We start from the raw sequence: 9,971 nt of genomic DNA on the forward strand, positions 1-9,971 counted from the left end.
CACGGACAGGGAAGTAAAAATGACTAAGCAAACCGTTCTAAGAAATGAGATCCAAAATTTGTTTATTTTCAGTTTCTTCTGCCTACGTAGATCTCTCGTGAACAGCAGAACGATGTCAGCATGACCACTGTCAACAAATACCAAGCTCATTAGTGCACAACAGAGTTGTTGTTTTTCTCTAGAATCTGCTCTGTTACAGATTGGTGCTAAAATAGAGAACTGTGCTCTCCTCCCAGCCCCTCTCTCGAACTCAGGCTGGAAGATACAGTCCCTACCACTAATCAAGTGAGAGCAACAGCATTTTCTGAGCCCTGATTACAGCAGCACACGGCTGCAGGGGTCGGCTGAAAGGCCCGACCAGAGCAGCATCCCGCCGCAAGGAGCAGAAGCCACAAGAAAAGCACACGCCTGCCCTTCTTGTACGCTGATCCTTCCCCCAGGACAACCTCTCAGCCTCCAGCTATCTGCAGTAGAGGCGCTGGCCGAGCCAGAAATTTTATCTTGAGGATTAACAGACCTTGAAGGCTTTTTCCTCTATAAATTTATTTGTGCTCTTTTGGAATCCCGGGAAGCTCTTGCAACTGCAGAATACCGTGGTAATGAGTTATAAAGCTCCGTGTCAACAACGCTAGAAAATGTCCTTTCAGATGTTCGGAGCAAGCCAGTTCAGAAACCTGCTGGCTTTGTTTGATGTGCCCAACTTCCTGAGTTACACAAGGCAGTCATTTCATATCTACCTGCTCAATGCAGCCACGACACCATCAGCACCCCGAATTGCCCCCAAAAGGCTTGCTGCTATCTACAGACCATGGGTGATGAGCGAAACCCAGGTGTAAGGTGGTCAGATCCACCAAAATACGTATTTCTGCTCTCTGACCAGATGGCTTGGTCACGGATGTGTCAGTAAGTACCACAAGATGATTGTAATAGCTAATAAATAGCACCTAACGAGCCCCAGGCAGCTTTGGGCACGCCGAGGTACTGCTCACATATGCTCACCGAAGACAAATAACGTGTTGGTGGTCACTGAGAGGAGCAGAGAGGTGCTGCTCGGGGGCATGGAGGCACCTCTGAAAGGTCAGGGATTTCCACCTGCAGGCAATGCCCAGCGCGTTGGCCCTCACAGAGTGTCAAACAGAGGAATCCAGGAGCTCCTCCCAGCTGTGTGCTTGGAGAAGACCGAAGCCTCTCCCTGGTTTTCTCTGAAGGGGGAGCGAGGCATCACACAGCTGCAGTGCACCCCGAGAGGCTCTCTGCTGCAACCATCAGGAGAACACACAGTCAGAGGCGCTCTGTGAGGCCAAACACAGACTGGTTCTCCCTCAGTAAGACTTTCCAACCTGACAGTATAAAACTGGGCTGCTCCATTTCTTCCCGAGCCTGCAAATACATCTCACATAAAAGGCGAGTTCGGCTCCCTCTCTGCTCCACTGCCTAACACCAGCACAGCAGGAAACAGCTGCAGGCAGGAGCTCTCAGAGAAAGGGAAGGCTGAGCAAAGGGCCACAGGAACACAGAAAATGGAGACAAGGACTGCAGGCACAAGCTGCTGGGGAAATCCAACAGCTTCAGTTCTCTCCGGGGATATCTTGGTTCTGCTTTGACGGGACCACCACTTCCAAAGCCGCGTGTGATCCTGAAACCACTGGAGTCAGTGGCAAAACTGCCACCCACATCAGTAGTTCAGGATTAGACTCCTGATACTTGCAAATGTTGCAGGTGCACTCTCAAGTCTGCAGGATTTTGAACGCTTGCCATGATCTACATCTTGTCAAGCAGAGGAAATGTTGATCACTCTACACCAAGACACAATTCCCACGCAGGAAAACCTAAGGAATTAAGAGAGTACACTGCTGCACCCTTTCTCCTCCACACTCTGAAAACATTAATGGATACAATACACACACACCAACCTATTTAGATCCATCCTCTCCTTGACGCTGCACTTGCATGCGCCCCTAAAGGCTGCTCTAATGATCTGGCAATCCAGCGTGTCCCAGATGACACAGCACAATGCTCGAAGCTCTGAAAGAAGCCATCCTTCTTTACACTGACTGTGAGGGGAAAAAAATACAATCTGATTATTACATAAATTGTAGCTGTAACAGCTTCATGACTAACTGAGAAGAGGTACGGGGCTCCACAACAACTGATCGATCCCAGTGGTTGATCCTTTTCAACGTAATGTGAAGGAAGATCTTTCTATTCTTATCTTCTTCTTTCTATTCATATCTATCTGTCACTCTAACCTAACCCTCTCTGGACAGGTAAAACAGGGTCAGTTCATTGGCTGTAAAAGAGGCACATTCCTGTACTATAATGTTTGTATTTTTTATTCTCTTCTATGTTAAAACAGAAACATAGAGAAAAAATTAAGTAGGAAATGCACCCCTAGCATAATAATGTTAATACGAGAAAAAAAAAATGCTTAAAATTTAAAATATAGTACAGAATATAATGCAATTTGAAAGGCATGAACAGCTCATCTAACCACACACACACGAGGTTTAAACTGCATTAATGGAGCAAACCAGCCTTGGTATCAGGAGCTTCAGAGCTGGGTACATAAGCTTACCTGGAATCCTGCAGAAGCCATTATTGCTACTGCAGATATCGAGTTAGTCAGCTTGAGGTTAGTGCTGATACTCGAGCTTTAATCACATTTGTAGTGCCCAGCGCTACATCAAGGATGAACTTGGCCCTATCCACGCGATTACGTATCGGTAGATCAGTACAAAAATAATTTGTTCCGAGTTCATAGCGTTATGAAATGACAAAACATCAAAATTAGCATTTTGGCTGAAATCCACTGCCTTTCCCATCAAGGCTTACACATTTAAGCAACATCTGAACCAACTGTCTATAATTACTCCTGGCAGATACTGGAACACTTAGGCCAGTAGTAGATGCAATAGTGAAATCAATTTTTAACGACATGCTGTAAACCACTTCTATCAAGATGCTCAGCCCAGAAGCAAACATGTCTGTAAGCTGAATCCTGAGTCTACTCTACAGTATTTGTTCACTCTTGCATGGGAAGAGCATGGACTGACAACCCTACGTAATCTGTCATTTTAAAATTAAACATTTATTTGGTCTACAATACTAAAATTACTAGCCTTGAAGTTCCTGTCACAACCACTTACAAGCAAATGAGGCTAGGCTAAAAGAAACAAATTCTGCACATAAATCAGATATCTAGATACATCTGCCATACAAGGGTAACACATCTACAACCTTTTTTTTTTTCTTTCTTTCTAAAGAATCACATCTGTTCATCTCAAAATAGTGACTTATCTTCCTTCTTCCCACATACAGAGTTTTGGGGGAGTGAGGGTGTTTTTGTTTTCTTTTTATAAATGCAAAATCTGCTTTCTTAATGATCCTATCAGTCCCATAATTTCAAACTCCCACAAAGACACGCCTAAATGGGTATAAGGCCAAACCTTCTCTGTAAGTTTCCTTTGGTGACTTTCTCAAAACATCCCAGAAGCCACCAGCTTGTAAACCTGCTTACCTCAAACAGCTGAGGGTCACACATTTTCAAATTTTATTTTATGAACGGTCTCAGTACTTTTTCTTTCACAAGTGGAAATGCATAGGGCAAACAGTAGGAAGCTCAAGACACCGATCTGAAGGCATTAACAAGAGCCAAAACATAGACAATGCTAGGCAGAGATTTCCCTCTGAAAATGAAACTCTGAAACACATTTCTACTGAGACTGTGCCACTAGTGTTGGTTTTGCATACCAGAAACTTCACTATTCCAGTACAAAGGAAAAATTTCAACATGGGTGATTAGAAAAACACAAGATACAAACCAGGACCAGAGGAGAGCTATTCTGATCCTCTCCTGCAAACCTACTGGTTCTCAGGTAGCACAGCTGCCTCTAACAGAAACAAAAGAAGGCTTAAATGAGAGATTATGGGAAGACAGAAGACAGACTTACTGAGGAAATGAAAAGAAACAAAATGTATGAGAACACTTATTTTGGATGATTCAAAAGAATTAACATTTTTAGATAATTTATGTGTATCCCTGTAGGAAACACACAACAGAGCAAAAAAAGTTGCTAAGAATACACACAAAAACTTTCCAGCCTAATCCTAGTTTATTTAGTCTCTCCTGACACTATAAATTAGTTTCTACCCCAATTCTTACAGCTGGGAACAGCTGAACCTTCAAGAATCCAATCCCCCCTGCTTTCCGCTTCCATCCTCCTATTCCCGTCACCCCTTCTGAGAGCAAAAAAAAAAAAAAAAGACAACTTTTTTGCCATATCCCAGCACAGAATCATGTAGAAAAGTGGGTTATTAATATTTAAGACACTTCAAATTACAGTACATTTCAGTACTGTATTTCAATACATTTAGAAACAAGTTAATTTCAATAAATTAAGCAGACGGTCTTCGAGGATAAGGGAATACATGAGGATGAAAAACGAGAAGACCACCTCCGCGTAACGTGTGTTTACTACTTTCCCAGCTCCTCTGAGGAAAGAGAGCCCTCTCCTCTCCTTCCCTGACACTTGTTTCTTAAGTGTTCTCCAGAGAAGAAGCACTGTTGCTAAATTTATTAAACTATCTGTCAAATCACAGGCACCTCAAGAGAGAATCCGCAAGGTCACCGGTTCCTGGCTGGTGCCGGGCACGTCACTCGTGAGGCACGCAGCACGAGTAAACTCCATCAGGTTACTGGGGTGGGCGCCCTGCCAGCCCCCCAGCTTTACGAGAATACCGGGACAAGTGTCCAGAGAGGTGACACAAAGGAGCCGGCCCTGCAAAGGTGTGAGAAAGCAGAGCTGCGAGAGGAGAAACGAGGCAGAAGGGGAAGCGAGCAGCAACAGGACGCTGGTGGTGGCAATGGGGTAGTGGGAACACAATCCTAGAAACCACCACCTTCATTAAGGGCAAGAAACATTTAAGGAGAACTCCCTGGGATCTGGAGGATTAAGCAAGCACCGAGTGATGCACGTGTCCCATGTGCCTACGCCAGGTCACTTGGGCACTGCCATCTGAAGCAGGTGAAGGAGCGAGGGGCTGGTGGCACAGAAAATGGTGCCTCCTGCTGCAGGGCTGTGAAAGGAGAACTGATGGGAGGCGACATGAGGGCCCCAAGAGCCCTCCGGTGCCTCCTCGCCCTGTGTTTGGCACCCCAATCCTGCCACAGCCTGTCAGCACCGAGGGGCTGCGAGGGGCAGGCCAATTCTCATTAATTTAGGTTTTATATACACGCTGTGCTTCTGAGAAACGTCAGGAAAAGCAGAGCTGGGGAAACCGGGCAGGGAGACCAGCACGTAAATCCTATAACGCCCCCATAGGTACGCAATAACCCCACAAACGTTATATAAAACTGCGTTATAGCACGCTTTAAATGATCAGCCAACGCGGGCCGGGGGCGCAGCGAAGGGAGCTCCCGTGCCACAAGCCGCAGGGCGGCCCCAGCTTGAAAGAAAATTAAAAAAAAAAAATAAAATAAAATAAACAACCCGCGGCTCTCCAGAGAGGCCGGGCCCCGACCATTAATGGCCGCCGCCCCGGGGGCGGGCAGGGGCAGGGGCACCGCGCCCGGCTCGGCCCCGCAGGGCCGGGCCCCGACCGCCGCCCGCTGCCGGGCAGGGGCCGCCCCGCAGCCCCCGCAGCCCCCGGCCCCGGGCAGGGCGGGCAGGGAAGGGGCGGCGGCCCCGGCCACCCCCGCTCGGCTTCGGGGGCCGCGGCTGCTTCGTGCGGGGGCCCCAGCGCCGAGCTCGGCCCCGGCCATTTCACGAAGCTCCGGCGTGTGCGAGGCCGCCCATGCCCTGTGAGGAATTCGGCCCGTACCAGCGCTCCTGCCTCGGAAAGGAAGCCGTGCTTCTCTTTTCTTTCCAAGCGAATAAAGCACCAGCAGGGGAGGGGTTTGGCTCTCGTTGGTTTGTTAAAGGGGATTTGCTGGATCTCAGCTGCAGCCCCAGTGCCCTACAGGACTGCAGAGACGTATAGGAGGGTGCTGGAGGGTTTCGCTTTAGCAGCTGTGCTGAGAGCCAGGGGAAGAATAAACACGAGGAAGCAAACCGAAGGTTATGCCTGAAATGAGCATTCCCCAACTTGACCGTAAATACATAATCACTTGTAAAACAGATAAAGCAGGACGGCGAGGTGCGAGCCAGACTTTCTGCACTGGGTTACTCCGTTTGAGAGTTTTACCTAAAAAGTTTTTTAAAAATCCCAGATGTGAGGAATAAACCCTGAGTTTATGTGAGGTTTGCACAAAATGGGGGACAGGATCAGGCCCTGACACCTTCCTCCATCACCCACCTCAGGAGAGTGGATGGAAACCTTCACGCTGCCGTGTCGAAGCCCATCTGAAGAGGCCCCAGGGGGCCACCAAGGGTTTCTCCACATACCCTCCTCATCTTCCACGTCAGGAAATCTTTGAACAAAAATCTCTTTTGAAACGTTTCCAGAATTTTCCCACTTTGGCCCAGGCAGAAATACTGCGAGAGCAACCTTGCTCAGGGAAAGATGAGTGTTGTCTCGTGGTCAGAGCTCAGGGTTAGCAGTCAGGGGCTGTGGGTTCTCATTCCAGCTTGGCCACTGAATCATTTTGAACCCTTCGCTAGTCACTTTGTATTAGTACCAGTTAGTAATTTTCTGTCGGAATGATTTCTGACAGAAAGCAGCACTTTACAAAACTGGAACCTTTGTGAAAATTGACTTTCCGTTGGGGATACCTTGCATCTAGGCAGGGAGGGCAAGGACATTAGACCCAAACTGCAATATTCATCGCTTCCTTGTGTTAGTCCAAATGTTTTGCTTTTGAATAGATTGTTTAAAAACAAATACCACCCTCCTGGCTGTAACTCCGAGTCAGCTCACTGCACCGTGGGACTTTGTGCTCTCATGCTCTGCTTCGCGCCCTGGGAGGTCTGCACCTCCTGTAGCGGGATGCAAATGTCTCTGTCCTGAGCTGTGCACATCACGGGCTGAGTCAGACTAGTCCCAGCATGCGGGACCTGGCCCTTGGGAAAAATTAGCAGCAGCAAGGACTGGTCTGACTGGGGGAGTGGGCCACGCAGAGAAAGTATAAAGTGCATGGACACAAGCTGTTTCACGTTAGTTCAGTGATCCAAAACGAAGTGCTGTGACTGTGGATATACCAAAATGTTTTGTGCAACTGAGAAGCAGTAAAATGAAACCAGGGAAAAGGACACAAGGGTTCCTCTACCATCCCTGACAGTCAAATCCTGTAAACTCTTCCATAAACGCACTGAGCTCCAGTTTATAGTTCTGGCTCTTCACCCCCCAACTATCTTCTTTCTTTACTGTTTTGTTCCAGAATCCCATTCCTCTGTTCATTAAAAATAATTTTTGTGATTTCTGTGTATTCATAGCTGGCTGACACTTTCTTTTAATATAAATAACACTTGTTCTCCTCCTACAGTGTATTTATACACACCGCTTAAATCCCTTCTTAGCCCTTGTTTTGCAAAGTTACATATTAACCATTTACATTTTCTTTCATAGCAGCAAGGTTTGGACTACCTAATAATCTTTCTCTGCACTTGTTTCAGTCAAAATTTGTATTTTCTAAACATGAGTGATCACAGCCCAACATCACGTATAATGTTCAAAGTGATGTCTTGCTAGTGACTTGCACAGTGGCAATAATAATTTCCTATGCACGCTTTTAGTTACAGACAGGGATCAACACTGCCTTTTTTACATCTATATCACACTAGTATCTCAGTTTATCCAGGTCTTTTTCATCTCCAATTTATAGGGAAAAAATATATATGGGGGAAAAAAAATAAAATATATATATTTTTGAAATACATAACATTCCCTTAATACATTTCTACTTTCATTACACTTCTCTTGCCCTCGCATGGTTTCATTCCAAGTGGGGTGACAAATGAAAATATTTTCAAGAACAGTTACAGGACCTCCACTCACCAAAAATCAGTCCTGGAAATGCTATTTTTTAAATGAAAGAATCAAACACCCCCATGACCATATGAGACTTAATCCATTACTCCTTTGAAATATTCCGAAAGCTAAGGGTTAAGAGGTGTTATATTAGTGCAGAATAATGATGATTAATTTTTGTTTCATATCAAATGCAGGAAGAGTAGTTATGTGTGCAGAGTATCTCCTACAACTTCAAAATCTATGTGTAAACCTGAAAATGTGATGTGGGTTTACGTACCTTAAGTGAAGCACAAGACCATTGTAGTTTTGCTTCAGTTATTACTGCTTTATACAATCTTCCCAGATTTTGGACGGAGTCACTTAAAATGTATCCTTTTACCTTTTCATTTGAGAGTAACTAATGAAAATTCCCTTTTAAATGTGCTTTCTGTGAGACAGGAATGTTCTTTTTTTCGTGATTACCCAAAGCCCGTATTTCAAGCTACAGCTTCAGGTAGCGTAAATCAGCCTTGCTCTGATATGGCCTGCAGTCCTCTCAACCAGCATTGCAGAACAATTTAGTGTTTATAGATGACAGTTGGCATCTTTGAAATATTCTCTTTTACAGAACTAGACTAGATGTGACACTTGCTGGAGAAGAAATCTTGCATAAATCTGTCTGAAAAGACTCACTTAATCATATTACTTCACTAGCAGTGGTAACCTTTGGAGGCCAAAGTCCAGACAGGTTGAGAAATGGCACATGAGTACATAAAGGTGACAATTCCATTAACTGCAATCAAAGAGGGAGGTGAATGGTGAGATAAAGACAAATGACTTACTCTACAAAGAAAAGAAAATATGTGTGTGAAGGGGAAAGATACAGAACGAACGTTTTCCAGCCTTGTCAAGGAAATAAAGATCCAGTCCCACTCCATTGGGATCAACACAAAAACATCTCTCTGCCTCCCCGAATGCAGGATTTGGCCCAGGATCCCAGCCTGCTGGAGAGTATTAGTGCAACCTGTCATGTCAGGAGCACACGTGCGCAAGTGAGATGTCCCAGGAGAAAACTGTACGCAGAAAGCCTTACTGAATTGCCCACCAAAGCCGTGCTGGAAATGCTAACGCTAGACTAGTTTTGAAGTCAACAAAATCTTTTGCAAAAATAAGTGGGAAAAACGTTGGCATTTCCGAATGATTCAGAATTCTCAAGTGTTCCAGCCACAATCTTTCAGTCCAACTGAGTGCACCCCAGAGGATGAACAGGAACTGGTTTGGGAGTTTCTTTTGGGCCCCAAATCAGAAAGCGTGGGTACGTGTTGATAACTGAAACTAACGCCACAAGAAAATAAAAGTTCTTTGGCCGGTTCAGTGCCAAATTTCAGCACAGATGAAAGAGAGATTGGTGGGATGTATCCTCATCCCATATCCGTCACTGAGGTCAAAGATGGCATAGACAGCACTGCTAAGACAAGTTCACATTACCCAAGTTTTTTTAGAGGAGGAGGGACCTTAAAGGGAGTACCATGCTGGCTACAGAGTTGCTTTGCTACACTGGAAATAAAGCCCCAAGCAGATCTATCTGTTATCTTGTAAATCTTTCTAAATTTATGTCAAAAAGGAAAAAATATAAAATCCAGCTATATATATAATTACTTTCTCTTTTTCAATTTTCGCACTTACATATAGTGTTTTCAGGAATGTCTCTGCAGAAATCCTCATCTACAACCAATGCATTTAGCAAAACAAAACAAGCAGATAAGCAAATTGTTTTACTCATAGCAGCAGAGCTGTAAAAGAACTGGATATTTGAGCATTCAAAAATTCTGCTTACTTAGGTATTGATTAACATAACAATTGAAGGGAAGGAAAGATTTATAAAGGATCATGTAGCATGTGCTTGCTTCGGCGGTTTTAACAAGCACCTAAAGTAGTTTTCAATCTCATTTAAAGCAGGATAATACTGGTGTAGGAAACCAAAGCTGGGAAATCCTTGGGATGAAATGCTTACTGAACTATCATGTCGGGACTGTTCATTCACACAGGGAAACAGGGAAGTAAAAAGCAGCTCAATCATATGT

General features: G+C 45.0%; 1 protein-coding gene across 1 annotated transcript in view; it reads right to left on the reverse strand.

The window, feature by feature from the left end:
- FGGY (FGGY carbohydrate kinase domain containing) overlaps positions 1-5,844 on the reverse strand; it is a 138,078-nt gene extending 132,234 nt beyond the window's left edge. Inside the window, exon 1 of the mRNA XM_084291001.1 lies at positions 5,821-5,844. The gene's annotated coding sequence lies outside the window, so the exon portion shown is untranslated. The remainder of the gene's footprint in view (positions 1-5,820) is intronic.
- Positions 5,845-9,971: the final 4,127 nt, after the last annotated feature.

The sequence above is a fragment of the Netta rufina genome (genome assembly GCF_964035555.1).
Source record: "Netta rufina genome assembly, chromosome: 8".
Classification (NCBI taxonomy): Eukaryota; Metazoa; Chordata; class Aves; order Anseriformes; family Anatidae; genus Netta; species Netta rufina.